At 49.4% G+C, this 12,487-nt stretch overlaps 1 protein-coding gene across 1 annotated transcript in view; it reads right to left on the reverse strand.

Moving 5' to 3' along the window:
- Positions 1–12,487, reverse strand: part of LOC140418059 (uncharacterized) — a 201,338-nt gene that overhangs the window by 100,192 nt on the left and 88,659 nt on the right. The gene's annotated exons all lie outside the window — the stretch shown is intronic.

Consider the following 12,487-nt stretch of genomic DNA (forward strand, 5'->3'; position numbering starts at 1 on the left):
GGGTTCATAAGGTGGGTCAAATTGTTGTACCGGGCCCCGGTAGAGAGCGTATCGACAAATCAGCTGTGGTCAGAGTACTTCAGACTGTATTGTGGAATGAGACAGGGGTGCCCCCCTGCTGTTTGTCCTGGCGATTGAGCCGCTTGCCATGGTGCTGAGGCAGTCTAGAAACTGGAGGGGGTTGGTCCGGGGAGGGGAAGAGCATCGGATCTCATTATATGCAGATGACTGCTTTTGTATATCGCAGATCCAGTGGAGGGGATTGCAGAGGTCATGCAGACCCTTCAGGAGTTTGGAGACTTCTCAGGATACAAGCTCAACGTTGGGAAGAACGAGCTCTTTGTGGTGCATGCGAGGGGTCAGGAGAAGAGGTTGGAGGAGCTGCCGCTCAAGAGTGTGGAGAGGAGTTTCCAGTATTTGGGTATCCAGGTGGCCAAGAGTTGGGGGGTCCTGAATAAGCTCAACTTGGCGCGGTTGGTGGACAAGATGGGGGAGGACGTGAAGAGATGGGACGTGTTGCCACTCTCCCTGGCGGGCAAGGTGCAGTCCGTTAAGATGACGCCCCTCCCTAGGTACTTGTTCATGTTCCAGTGCCTATTCTCAATCCTAAGGCCTTTTTCAAGCGAGTGAGCAGGAGCATTATGGGATATGTGTGGGCAAGAAAGACCCCGAGGGTTAAGAGACTGTTCTTGGAGCCCAGCCGCGAGGGGGGGGTGGGCTTGCGCCGCCGAATTTCTGTAGCTACTACTGGGCAGCTAATGTGGCAATGATTCGGAAATGGGTAATGGAGGGGGAGGGGGCGGCATGGAAAAGACTAGAGGTGGTGTCATGTGTAGGTACTAGCCTGGAGGCACTGGTGACGGCACCGTTGCCGCTACATTCGACGCGGTACACCACGAGCCCGGTGGTGGAGGCGACATTGAGGATCTGGGGGCAGTGGAGATGGCACAGGGGGGAGATGGGGGCCTCAATCTGGTCCCCGATACGGAACAACCACAGTCCAAAGATGTGCAGGTTAGGTGGATTGGCCATGCTAAATTGCCCTTCGTGTCCAAAATTGCCCATAGTGATGGGTGGGGTTGCTGGGTTATGGGGATGGAGTGGAGGTGTGGACCTTGGGTGGGTTGCTCTTTCCGAGGGCCGGTGCAGACTCGATGGGCCGAATGGCCTCCTTCTGCACTGTAAATTCTATGAAATCTATGAAACCATAGGTTTGCACCGGGCAGGATGGATGGCGGATTCCAAAGTTGGCATCGGGCGGGAATCAAAAGGATGGGGGACCTATTCATTGATGGGACTTTTGCCAGTCTGAGGGCACTGGAGGAGAAATTTGGGTTACCCCCGGGAAATGCCTTCAGGTATATGCAGGTTAGGGTGTTTGTGAGGAGGCAGGTAGGGGAATTCCCACTGCTGCCTGCCCGGAGGATCCAAGACAGGGTGATTTTGGGCGTGTGGGTCGGAGAGGGTAAGGTCTGGGCGATATACCAGGAGCTGCAGGAAGCGGAGGAAGCCTCGGTGGAGGAGCTGAAGGGCAAGTGGGAGGAGAAGCTGGGCGAGGAGCTCGCTGAGGGCCTGTGGGCTGACGCCCTGGGCAGGGTTAATTCCTCCTTGTCTTGCGCCAGGCTCAGCCTGATCCAGTTTAAAGTGGTACGCAGGGCGCATATGATAGGGGCGAGGATGTGTACGTTTTTTTGGGTAGAGGACAGGTGTGTGAGGTTCTCGGAGAGCCCAGCAAACCACGGCCATATGTTCTGGGCGTGCCCGGCGCTGGAGGGGCTTCGCAAAGGCTATGTCCAAGGTCTTAGATACTCGGGTAAAACCGAGCTGGGGGATAGCAATATTTGAGGTGTCAGACGAGCCGGGAGTACAGGAGCCGAAAGAGGCCGGAGTTCTGGCCTTTGCCCCTTTGGTAGCCCGGAGAAGGATCTTACTAATGTGGAGGGACGCGAAGCCCCCAAGCCTGGAGGCTTGGATCAATGACATGGCGAGGTTTCTCAGGTTGAAGAAGATAAAGTTTGCCTTGCGAGGGTCTGTGTAAGGCTCTCCAGACGGAGGCAACCGTTTCTAGACTTTCTCACGGAACAGTAGGTTTTGGTTTATGTAAGGGGCGTTTGCCCCATTTTTGTTCTTAATTTGTTAAATCGTTTAAGGGTTAGAGGATTAAGATGCTTTGTTTGTTGGCGTATTGTCCTGTTTATTTCTCTTTTGTATATTTTCTTTCCTTAATGGAGTGTTTTGTAAAAATTATTGAAAAACTTTGAATAAACATATTTTTTTAAAAATAAATAAATAACACAGTAATTTGCATTTATACAGCACATTTAATGCAATTAAATTTCCCAAGGTGATTCAAAGGGACATTGTAAATCCAGGTTTCACAAATGATTTGATAAAATTGTCCAAGCTCATGATCATGACAGAAAATATTGCTTCTCCCTGTCTCTGCCTCCACACACTCCTCCCTATTGACTGTAACACTAATTCATCCCAATTCTCCTCCCCTGAAGATGCTGACTCTCGGGTTCAGTTTCACACTCCCCAATATGTCTAAATCGTTACACCTGAAGTTAACGGCAGCACGGTAGCACAAGTGGATAGCACTGTGGCTTCACAGCGCCAGGGTCCCAGGTTCGATTCCCTGCTGGGTCACTGTCTGTGTGGAGTTTGCACGTTCTCCCCGTGTCTGCGTGGGTTTCCTCCGGGTGCTCCGGTTTCCTCCTACAGTCCAAAGACGTGCAGGTTAGGTGGATTGGCCATGATAAAATTGCCCTTAGTGACCGAAGGGGTTAGTGGGTTATGGGGATGGGGTGGAAGTGAGGGCTTAAGTGGGTCGGTGCAGACTCGATGGGCCAAATGGCCTCCTTCTGCACTCTATGTTCTATGTTAACAAAATATTGTGCTAAGGGGCGTCACAAAAAAATCCAGTGACTACCCATATGTACTCTGTGCTCTCCACTCCCTCTTTTCATCCCAGTCCCAGACGTTTGTAGACTGGGCTCCGGGTGGGTAATGGCGGCTGAATCTCCCATAGTCCCCAGCGCCGGGCAAACCGCTCCATCCACTGTGGAGGGGGGGGCATATCGAGAGGAGAAGAGGCGCATGCACGGTGGTGATTATTCCCTCAGGTAAAATGAGCATCAATGACCACGTGACACCCGTTGCCCATTGTCTTCAGGCGGCCAGCAACCAATGGAAAGATTGGAGGTCCGGAAGGACTCTAGTCCTCCAGCTATTGAGAGCGGGGGATTTGTCTGGATGACATTTGAGCTTCACAAAGACTGAAGCTCCGTCCTGTGCCCAACATCTGTGCGTATAACACTTTATTTTCTCCACTTTTCCATTTCTTTTCTCATTCTGGCCTTCAATAGGTCACTTGCAGCAACATTATATTCCAGAAGAGAAAATGCTGGAAAATCTCAGGTGTGGCAGCGACTGTAAGGAGAGAAAATAGCTGACATTTAGAGTCCAGATGACCCTTTGTCAAAGCTAAAAGGCTTAGAAAGTGGGAGATATTTATACTGTAGTGTGAGGGAATGAAAGATGAGTCATAGTCGCAGAAACCAAGGGGAAAGAGTGCTAATAGCTACAGAAACCAAGGGGAAAGAGTGCTAATAGCTACAGAAACCAAGGGGAAAGAGTGCTAATGATAGTCCCCAGAGAGAATAAAAGATGTGAAAGGTCAAACAGCCGAGAAACTAAAATCAGAGGGTAAGGTGTGACAGATATAGATGTGGGGAGAAGGGGGACATGGGTGGGAGAGAGGTAAAATGAGAGAAAGGGGGAAGCAAAGGGGAGAAAAGGTAAGGAAAGAGAATAAGATTGGGGGGAAAATATATATGAAGAAAGAAATAAAAGGTAAATGACAGTTAAAATGAGATGGAATGAAAACGAAAAGGGTCGAGGTGGGTAGAGCTAATCATCTGAAGTTGTTGAATTTGATGTTCAGACTGGAAGGCATGTCTAACCGAAAGATGAGATGCTGCTCCTCCAATATGCGTTGAGCTTCTCTGGAACATCGTAGCAGGCCAAGGACAGACATGTGGGCATGGGAGCAGGGTCTTGTGTTAAAATGGTGAGCAATGGGAAGGTCAGGGTCCTGAATGCACACAGACCGAAGGTGCTCAGCAAAGCGATCACCCACTCTACGTTTGGTCTCTCCGACATAGAGGAGACGACATTGGGAGCAGTGAATGCAATCAACCAAATTGAAAGGGGTGCAAGTGAAACACTGCTTAACTTGGAATGAGTGTTTTGGGCCTGGGATGTTAAGCATGGAAGAGGTAAAGGGGCAGATGTTACACCTGTGATTGCATGAGAAGGTGCCATGGGTGATGGGAGAGGTGTTAGATATGATGGAGGAGTGGACTAGACTATCCTGAAGGGAACGGTCTCTGCGGAATGCTGACAGCGGGTGGGAGGAAAGATGTGTTTGGTGGTGGCATCACACTGGAGTTGGCGAAAATGGTGGAGGATTATGCTTTGCATATGGAGGCTGATGGGATGAAATGTGAGAACGAGGGTGACTCTATCCTTGTTCTGGGAGGGAGGGGGCGAGGGTAGTGGCGCGGGAGATGGACCGCATGTTGTTGAGGGCCCTGTCCACAACTGTAGGTGGGAAATCACAGTTGAGGAAGAAGGAACACATTTTCGAAGCACCATCGTAACAAATGCGATGGCGAAGGAGCTGCGAGAAAGGGATGGAGCCCTTACAGAATTTAGGGTGCGAAGAGCTGTAGTCCAGATAGCTGTGAGAGTCAGTGGGCTTGTAATGGACATTAGTGGATAGACTGTTGCCGGAAATGGAGACAGTAAGGTCAAGGAAGGGACGGGAAGTGTCTGAGATGGAACAGGTGAAAATGATGGAGGGGTGGAAACTAGAAGTGAAGTTGATGAATTTTTCAAGTCCGGACGGGAGCTTGAAATGGCACCAAAATAGTCATCAATGAATTGGTAAAGGAGTTGTGGGAGGGGACCTGGGTTGGCCTGGAACAAGGAATGTTCCACAGACCCCATAAAAAGGCAAGCGTAGCTAGGATCCATGCAGCTACTCATTGCTTCACCTTTGATTTAGAGAAAGTGGGATGAGTTGAAGGAGAAGTTGTTGAGAGATAGACCGAGTTCAGCCAGGCGGAGTAGAGTAGATGGGAATTGTTAAGGCCTCTTTTCAAGAAAGAAGCGCAGAGCTCTCTACACCATCACCCCACACCAGGATGGCCTTTGGGAATCACTCTAAAGTTGGCCTTTTTCTTTGTCAAACAGGCCAAGTATTTGCTCGGCTTATTCCCAAACTCGTACAACTTCTCCCTCACAAACTCTCAACTTTTCTCGACCTGCTGAGTAGAGAGGAGTCCAAAGCCACTCTTGCTGCGTTAACCTCCTTCAGCAATAGCTTACTCGGGCCCTCCATATGATTCTCCGCCACCATCACCAAACAAACCTCCAGACGCCGCTGGTTCTCCAGCATCCAGCACCTTTTATTAGCAGTGTGAGAAATGATTAGCCCCGAGCATAAACATTACATGTCCTCCACAAAATGGAGCGGGGAATTCAGGGGTCGAGTTAACCAAAAGGAAGACATTGTATCTCGTTTTTGTGGCTGCCGAAAAATCCTGTAAGAACTAAATCCTCAGTCCCTCATGGAGCCAGGTCCCAAATTACCTTACCCATCTCCAGGACCTTCTGGTGATCTTTCAAGTTGTGGAAGTGAATGATTACAGGCCTGGGATTAAAACTATCCCTCGGCCTCAAAGACAGGATCCGATGCCCTTTCTAATTTGAAACACCCAGGCTTCATGTCTAGCTTGAGAAAATGTGGCAGACGGCCCTCGAAGAACCTAACGGGAACCTTACCCTCCACACCTTCTGGCAGGCCAACAACTCGAATGTTCTTTCTCTCACCCTCGGTTCTCCAAGTCCTCCTGGAGTCCACCAGATCGCTCGGCCGGTTTTCCAAGGATTGAATTCTTGCCTCTGCCAAGGAGGCATCTTGCTCAACGTTCAGGATTCTCTCCTCCGGATCATCGAGCCTCTTCATGGTGTTTTGCAGCTCGGCCTCATGGGCTCACAGATATTGAGTCAGCTCACTCAGCCTCTAGTCAATAACACGGAGAATGTTGGCAGTCATCATTTTCACCGCCTCCGAGAGAGTCCCGGAGAGCGCGGGTCGCGAGACCTCCTGAGGGTCAGGCCGCCATGTTCAAAAGGCGGCTCCACCCCCACTGAATCCGCCTGCACTCTTTTATCAATAGATTTAAAAAAATTAAGCGTACCCAATTATTTCTTTATTCCAATTAAGGGGCAATTTTGCATGGCCAATCCACCTACCCTACACATCTTTGGGTTGTGGGGGTGAAACCCACACAGACATGGGGAGAATGTGCAAACTACACACGGACAGTGACCCAGGGTCGGGATTCGGACCAGAGTTCTCAGCGCTGCAGTCCCAGTGCTAACCACTGCGCCACATGCAGCCCAATCAATAAATTTCTTGACATATTTCGGCATAATCTCACCAAAACTAATCCCGAAGTCTTCCAGGGACATGAGAACAAATATTAATTCTGGCATTAATTAGATGACTGCCGGGAAATCAGGATAAATGACGGATTATAGGCGAGTGGCACCAGAACCTGCGGAAAAGCCGCTTTATGTGCCCCCCCCGCCCAGACAGATTTCTGATTGGCGAGGGAGTCGAGGGTCATGGGAAACCGGCAGGAAAATGGAAAGAAAGCGGAGATGAGGGAATTCCTCACTCGAGGGTGTAACACAAGTGCAAGGCAATGACCATCTCCTGCAAGATGAGAATAATAATCTTTATTGTCACAAGTAGGATCACATTAACACTGCCATGAAGTTACTGTGAAAAGCCCCGAGTCGCCACATTCCGGCGCCTGTTCGGGTCACAGAGGGAGAATTAAGAATGTCCAAATTACCTAAGAACACGTCTTTCGGGATTTGTGGGAGCACCCGGAGGAAACCCACGCAGACACGGAGAACGTGCAGACTCCACACAGACAGTGACCCAAGCCTGGAATCAAACTTGGACCCTGGAGCTGTGAAGCAACAGCGCTAACCACTGTGCTACCCTTAGAGAGGATCTAACCACCGCTCCTTGACATGCAATGGCATTACCATCGCTGAATCCCCCACAAACAACATCCTGGGGGTTACTATTGATCAGAATCTGAAGTGGACTAGCCATATTAGTACTGTGGCTACCAGGGCAGGTTAAAGGCTGGGAATTATTTTTCTTACTAAATATTTTTATTCTCCTTTTTCACATTTTCATCCAAATTTACACCCACCGACAAACAATCAACAGTAACAAATATAATGTCAATCCCATGGCCAACAATTTCTCCCTCCCACCAACCCCCAAACAACCCTCAACATTTTAAATACAAACATCAAAGAAAAGGATTCAGGAATCTACCATACAATCCCATACATAGTCACCATCAACATGTACAGTCCAACCCCACCCCAACCCCTCACGCCCCTCTTTTGTTCAATGTCATCCAATTTTTGAAAGTGCATAATAAACAAAGCCCATGAATTGTACAATCCTTCCACCCTTCCCCTCAACTCAAACTTCACTTTCTCGAGTGTTAAAAACTCCAACAGATCCCCCCGCCACGCCAGGGCACAGGGTGGTGAAACTGACCTCCACCCCAACAGGATCAGCCTTTGGGCGATGAGCGAGGCGAAGGCTAAAACATCTGCCTCTGCACCCGCTTCCAACCCTGGCCGACCCGATACCCCGAATATGGCTTCCAGAGGACCCGGCTCATGCCTCACATGTACCACCTTCAAAATTACCTTGAACACCTCCCGCCAATACCCCTCCAGCTTTGGACAGGACCAAAACATATGAATGTGGTTTGTGGGTCCCCCCCCCCCAACGTTCACAAACATCCTCTACCTCCTCAAAGAGTCGGCTCATCTTCACCTTTGTGAGGTGCGCCCAATACACCACGTACAGCTCTATCAGCCCCAACCTCGCGCACAAAGTTGAGGCATTTACCCTCCAGAGCACCTCACACCACAACCCCTCCTCCATGCTCTCTCCCAGCTCTTCCGCCCACTTTGCCTTAATCCCCTCCAGTGGGCCTTCTGTTCTCCTCAAATCGCCCCATAAATTGCCAACACCATCCCCTTCTCCATTCCCGGAAAACTCTGTATCTCCTTCTTAGCGAAATAAAGGCTGGGAATCCTACAGCGAGTAACTCACAACCTGACCTCCCAGAGCTTGTCAAAACATCTACAAGGCACAAGTCAGGAGTGTAATGGAATACTCTCCACTTTCCTGGATGAGTGCAGCTCCAACAACACTCGAGCAGCTCAACACCATCCAGGACAAAGCAGCCAGGTTGATTGCTCCTCCGTCCACAAACATTCAAACCCTCCACCACTGACGAACAGTAGCAGCAGTCTATACCATTTACAAGATACTCTGCAGTAATTCACCAAGGTTCCTCAGACAGCACCTTCCAAACCCACGACCACTACTATCTAGAAGGACAAGAGCAGCAGATACCCGGGAACCTCACCACTGGAGGTTCCCCTCCAAGTCACTCACCAGACCGACTTGGAAATATATCGCCGTTCCTTCACTGTCGCTGGGGCAAAATCCTGGAACTACTCCCTACCAGCACAGTGGGTGTACCTACACCTCGGACTGCAGAAGTTCAAGAAGGCAGCTCACCACCACCTTCTGAAGGGCAACTAGGGATGACAAAAAATACTGGCCTAACCCACACAAACAAGGGGAGAATGTGCAAACTCTGCATGGACAGTGACCCAGATCCTGGATCGAACCTGGGACCTCGGCCCCATGAGGCGGCAGTGCGAATCACTGTGCCACCGTGCTGCCCCATTACGGTGTTAATGTAAGCCTTCTTGTGACAAAAATGAAGATGATTATTATTAAGAGGTAGTAGCCTCTCCAAGGCAGCCTTCAGGACGTGCGACAATGCAGAATCGCCAAGCAGAAACTTACAGCCAAGTTCTGCGCACATGAGTACAGCCTCAACCGGGACCTTGGATTCATGTCGCATTACATTCACCCTCCCACCATCTGGCCTGGGCTTGTGAAATCCTACCAACTATCCCTGCTTGAGACAATTCACACCTCTTTAACCTGTGATTATCCCTCTCTCCAGTCACTCCGTCTGGACCTGTAAAGACTTAATTACCTGCAAAGACTCGCATTCAAAAGTATCGTTTTGCATCATTGACTTTATCTACATATATGTTTCTGGAACCCATCTCTTCATTCGCCTAAGGAGCTGTGCTCCGAAAGCTAGGGATTCGAAACAAACCTGTTGGACTTTATCCTGGTGTTGTAAGACTTCTTACTGTGCTCACCCCTGTCCAACGCCGGCATTACCACATTAAAGTAAAAGGGCAAAGAGGGCAACATGGTGGCACAGTGGTTAGCATTGTTGCCTACGGCGCTGAAGACCCGGGTTTGAATCCCGGCCCTGGATCACTGTCCGTGTGGAGTTTGCACATTCTCCCCGTGTCTGCGTGGGTTTAGCCCCCACAACGCAAAAGATGTGCAGGATAGGTTGATTGGCCACGGTAAATTGCCCCTTAGTTGGAAAAAGTAATTGGGTACTCTTAAATTTTTTTTTAAAAGTAAAAGGGCAAAGTGGCAGCACGGTGGCGCAGTGGTCCCAGGTTCAAACCCGGCTCTGGGTCACTGTCTGTGTGGAGTTTGCACATTCTCCCCATGTTTGCGTGGGTTTCACCCCCACAACCCAAAGATGTGCAGGGTATGTGAATTGGCAATGCTAAATTGCCCCTTAACTGGAAAAGATAAATTGGGTACTCTAAGTAAAAAGGCAAAGATGTTTATAGTTTAAGAGATACATTCTTAATAAAAATAATGTGTAGGCATTGTTGCTTCTAGTTTTTTTGCAGTAAAAGTCATAAAACATGAAGTTTTTGCCTTATGAGTCTTCATTTTGTTCACTGGGTTTAGAATTTATCTTTTAAAGTTACTGATCTTTTCAGAAATCTTACACAGTTGATTTAGAGCTACAAGTTTCAACTTCCCATTATGCCTCAGGCAACTTCTGTCTCTCTATTGTTCATGTCATGATAGCCCAGCAACAGAGCTGAGGGCTGGAGATGCCGTCACTCCTCGTAGGAGCTGGAATCAGTAGAACGAAGAACCATAGTTTCTGGTTGAGCTTTGCGTTAGCTGTCTGAACATGATGACCATATATAAATAGCTAACAAGGTAATATGTTGTGATGAGGGTTTAGAAACAGACCCTGGGTAGACGAGTTCACTGAAGCTGTGGGCGTATCAGCTGTACAGTGAAACCAGGCATCCAACAGCCAGAGAGACCTATAATATTGGACACTGGGTTTAACCCTGTTCTGTATTAAACAGACCTATCTGATACTGGGGGTGAGAGAGATAATCTGACCCTTAATTAATTCAATTCCAAAAGTGAATAACATTGACTCAAGTACAGTGATTGTTCTGTTAATCTGTGAACAAAGTGGTGTCAGTTCATGCAAATCTGTCTTATTTTATTACTTATTTTTGTTACTGACTAGGGTCTCTCCCACTCTCTCTCTCTCTCCTCTCACCTCTCTGTCTCTGGTGCTCCCCTCTCTCTCTGGTGCCTCTCTCTCCCTCTGTCTCTCTCAGCTGCCTCTCACTCTGTTATCAGTGCCTCGGAAGACAGGTGGGATAGTTTCCTTTGGTAGCCAAGGGCCAAGAATATAAAAACAGGGAGATTGTGCTGGAACTGCATCAAACACCAGTTAGACCACAGCCGGAGCACTGTGGACAGTTCTGGTCACCACATTACAGGAAGGATGTGATCACACGAAAGAGGCTGCAGAGGGGATTTATGATGATGTTACCCAGGAGGGAGAATTTTAACTTGAGGAAAGATTGGAGAGGCTGGGGTTGTTCTCATTGGAACAGAGGAGGCTGAGGGGAGATTGAATTGAGTTGTGTGTAATTCTGAGGGGCTCACATAGAGTGAATATTTCCCTCAGCAGAGTCCAAGCCCTGCAGTCAAACATGAAGTCACTGGTGTGTCAGGAAGTGGGATGAGTGAGTGACTCTCTATCCGCACAGAGAACATGGAAACAGCAGCTCCCCAGTTTGAACTCGCTGGTGTCAACAGGCTGGGGGATTGGCTGAATTCCATCCCACTCCTGGAACACTTTTCAATGTCCTCTTCCCAGTGCCAGCAGGCTGCCTGACTGAGAGAAGCTCTGTCCACAGCAGAGCAGATGAATGACCTGTCGTTAATATGTTGATGCTGGTGTCATATTGATATTGTTCATTCTGGGGACTTCCGGTGACAACATGTCGGTGGATGTCACATGTTAGGTGGCTCCTGCGAGAATCTCGGATTTTGGGACGTTTATCCCCAGTTTCGGGGTAGTTTTTAAATGAATTGTGGTGGGACGTCATAAGGAGGCTGACGAAGTCCCAGAGGAAAGGTGCTGGAAAGAAGGGGGCGAGCGAAGGTCCGCCGGCGAGTGCTGCTGTGAGTCCTGCAGGAAGGAAGGTGGCGGGGGCTGGGTCGTCAGGTGGGGCCGCTCCCCTCACCGGGGAAACTCTGACCGAGGTGATGTCAGAGCTTCAGACACAAGTAGATATTACCCCTTTGAACTGAATTGGCCACATTCCTCTCGGAGGTCTGTTCTATTCTCTGAGCCTCACCCATTTGTCCCGGTTGATCCTCCATTGTCGCTGAAACGGAATCTTCGAGGCTTGGTTCTTATTCTCCTTCTGACCCGTGTCCCAGACAGGTCAAATTTACTCTACTTCGAACTGTCGAATGACATCTTTCTTTTAACCACAGATCCATTCTTCAGACATTGTGGTTCAAGGTGTTAACTCAGATTCTGCTCAGCATTTCATCGGTGGTTTGGGAGGCTCTGAAAGCGGTCATGGGGGGGTGGGGGTATCCTGTTTAAGGCCAAGGTGGATAGGAAGGAGAGGGAGGAACGCCAACAACTGATGGAAGAGATTTTGGAGGTGGATGGGAGGTAGGTGGGGGACCAGGACCCAAGGCTCCTGGCAAAGAGGAAGGAGTTGAAGGCGAGGTTTGACCTATTGTCCACAGGGAAAGTGGTGCATCAGCTGAGAAGGGTGAGTGGGGCTGTCCGAGTATGGGGAGAAGGAAGAGTGTGGGTCAGCTATGTAGGGAGGCTGCAGCAAGGGAGCTAGTTTGGGTGCGGCACAGGATGGAGGAGTTGGTGGAGGCTCCGGAACAGATTAATAAAGGTGTTCGAGGAGCTCTAGAGGGACTTGTGTAAGTCGGAGCCACCAGAGGAGGAGTGGGAGATGATGGAGTTTCTGGGTGGGTTAGAGTGCCCGAGGTTGAGGGGGGTGGAGAGGGCAGGGTTGTAGGAGCCGATAAGGGTGGAGAAGGTGAAGGTGGCGATTGGGAGGATACAGGCAGGGAAGGCAGTGGGACCAGATGGGTTCCCAGTTGAATTTTATAAAA

Source organism: Scyliorhinus torazame, chromosome 5 (genome assembly GCF_047496885.1).
Source record: "Scyliorhinus torazame isolate Kashiwa2021f chromosome 5, sScyTor2.1, whole genome shotgun sequence".
NCBI lineage: Eukaryota > Metazoa > Chordata > Chondrichthyes > Carcharhiniformes > Scyliorhinidae > Scyliorhinus > Scyliorhinus torazame.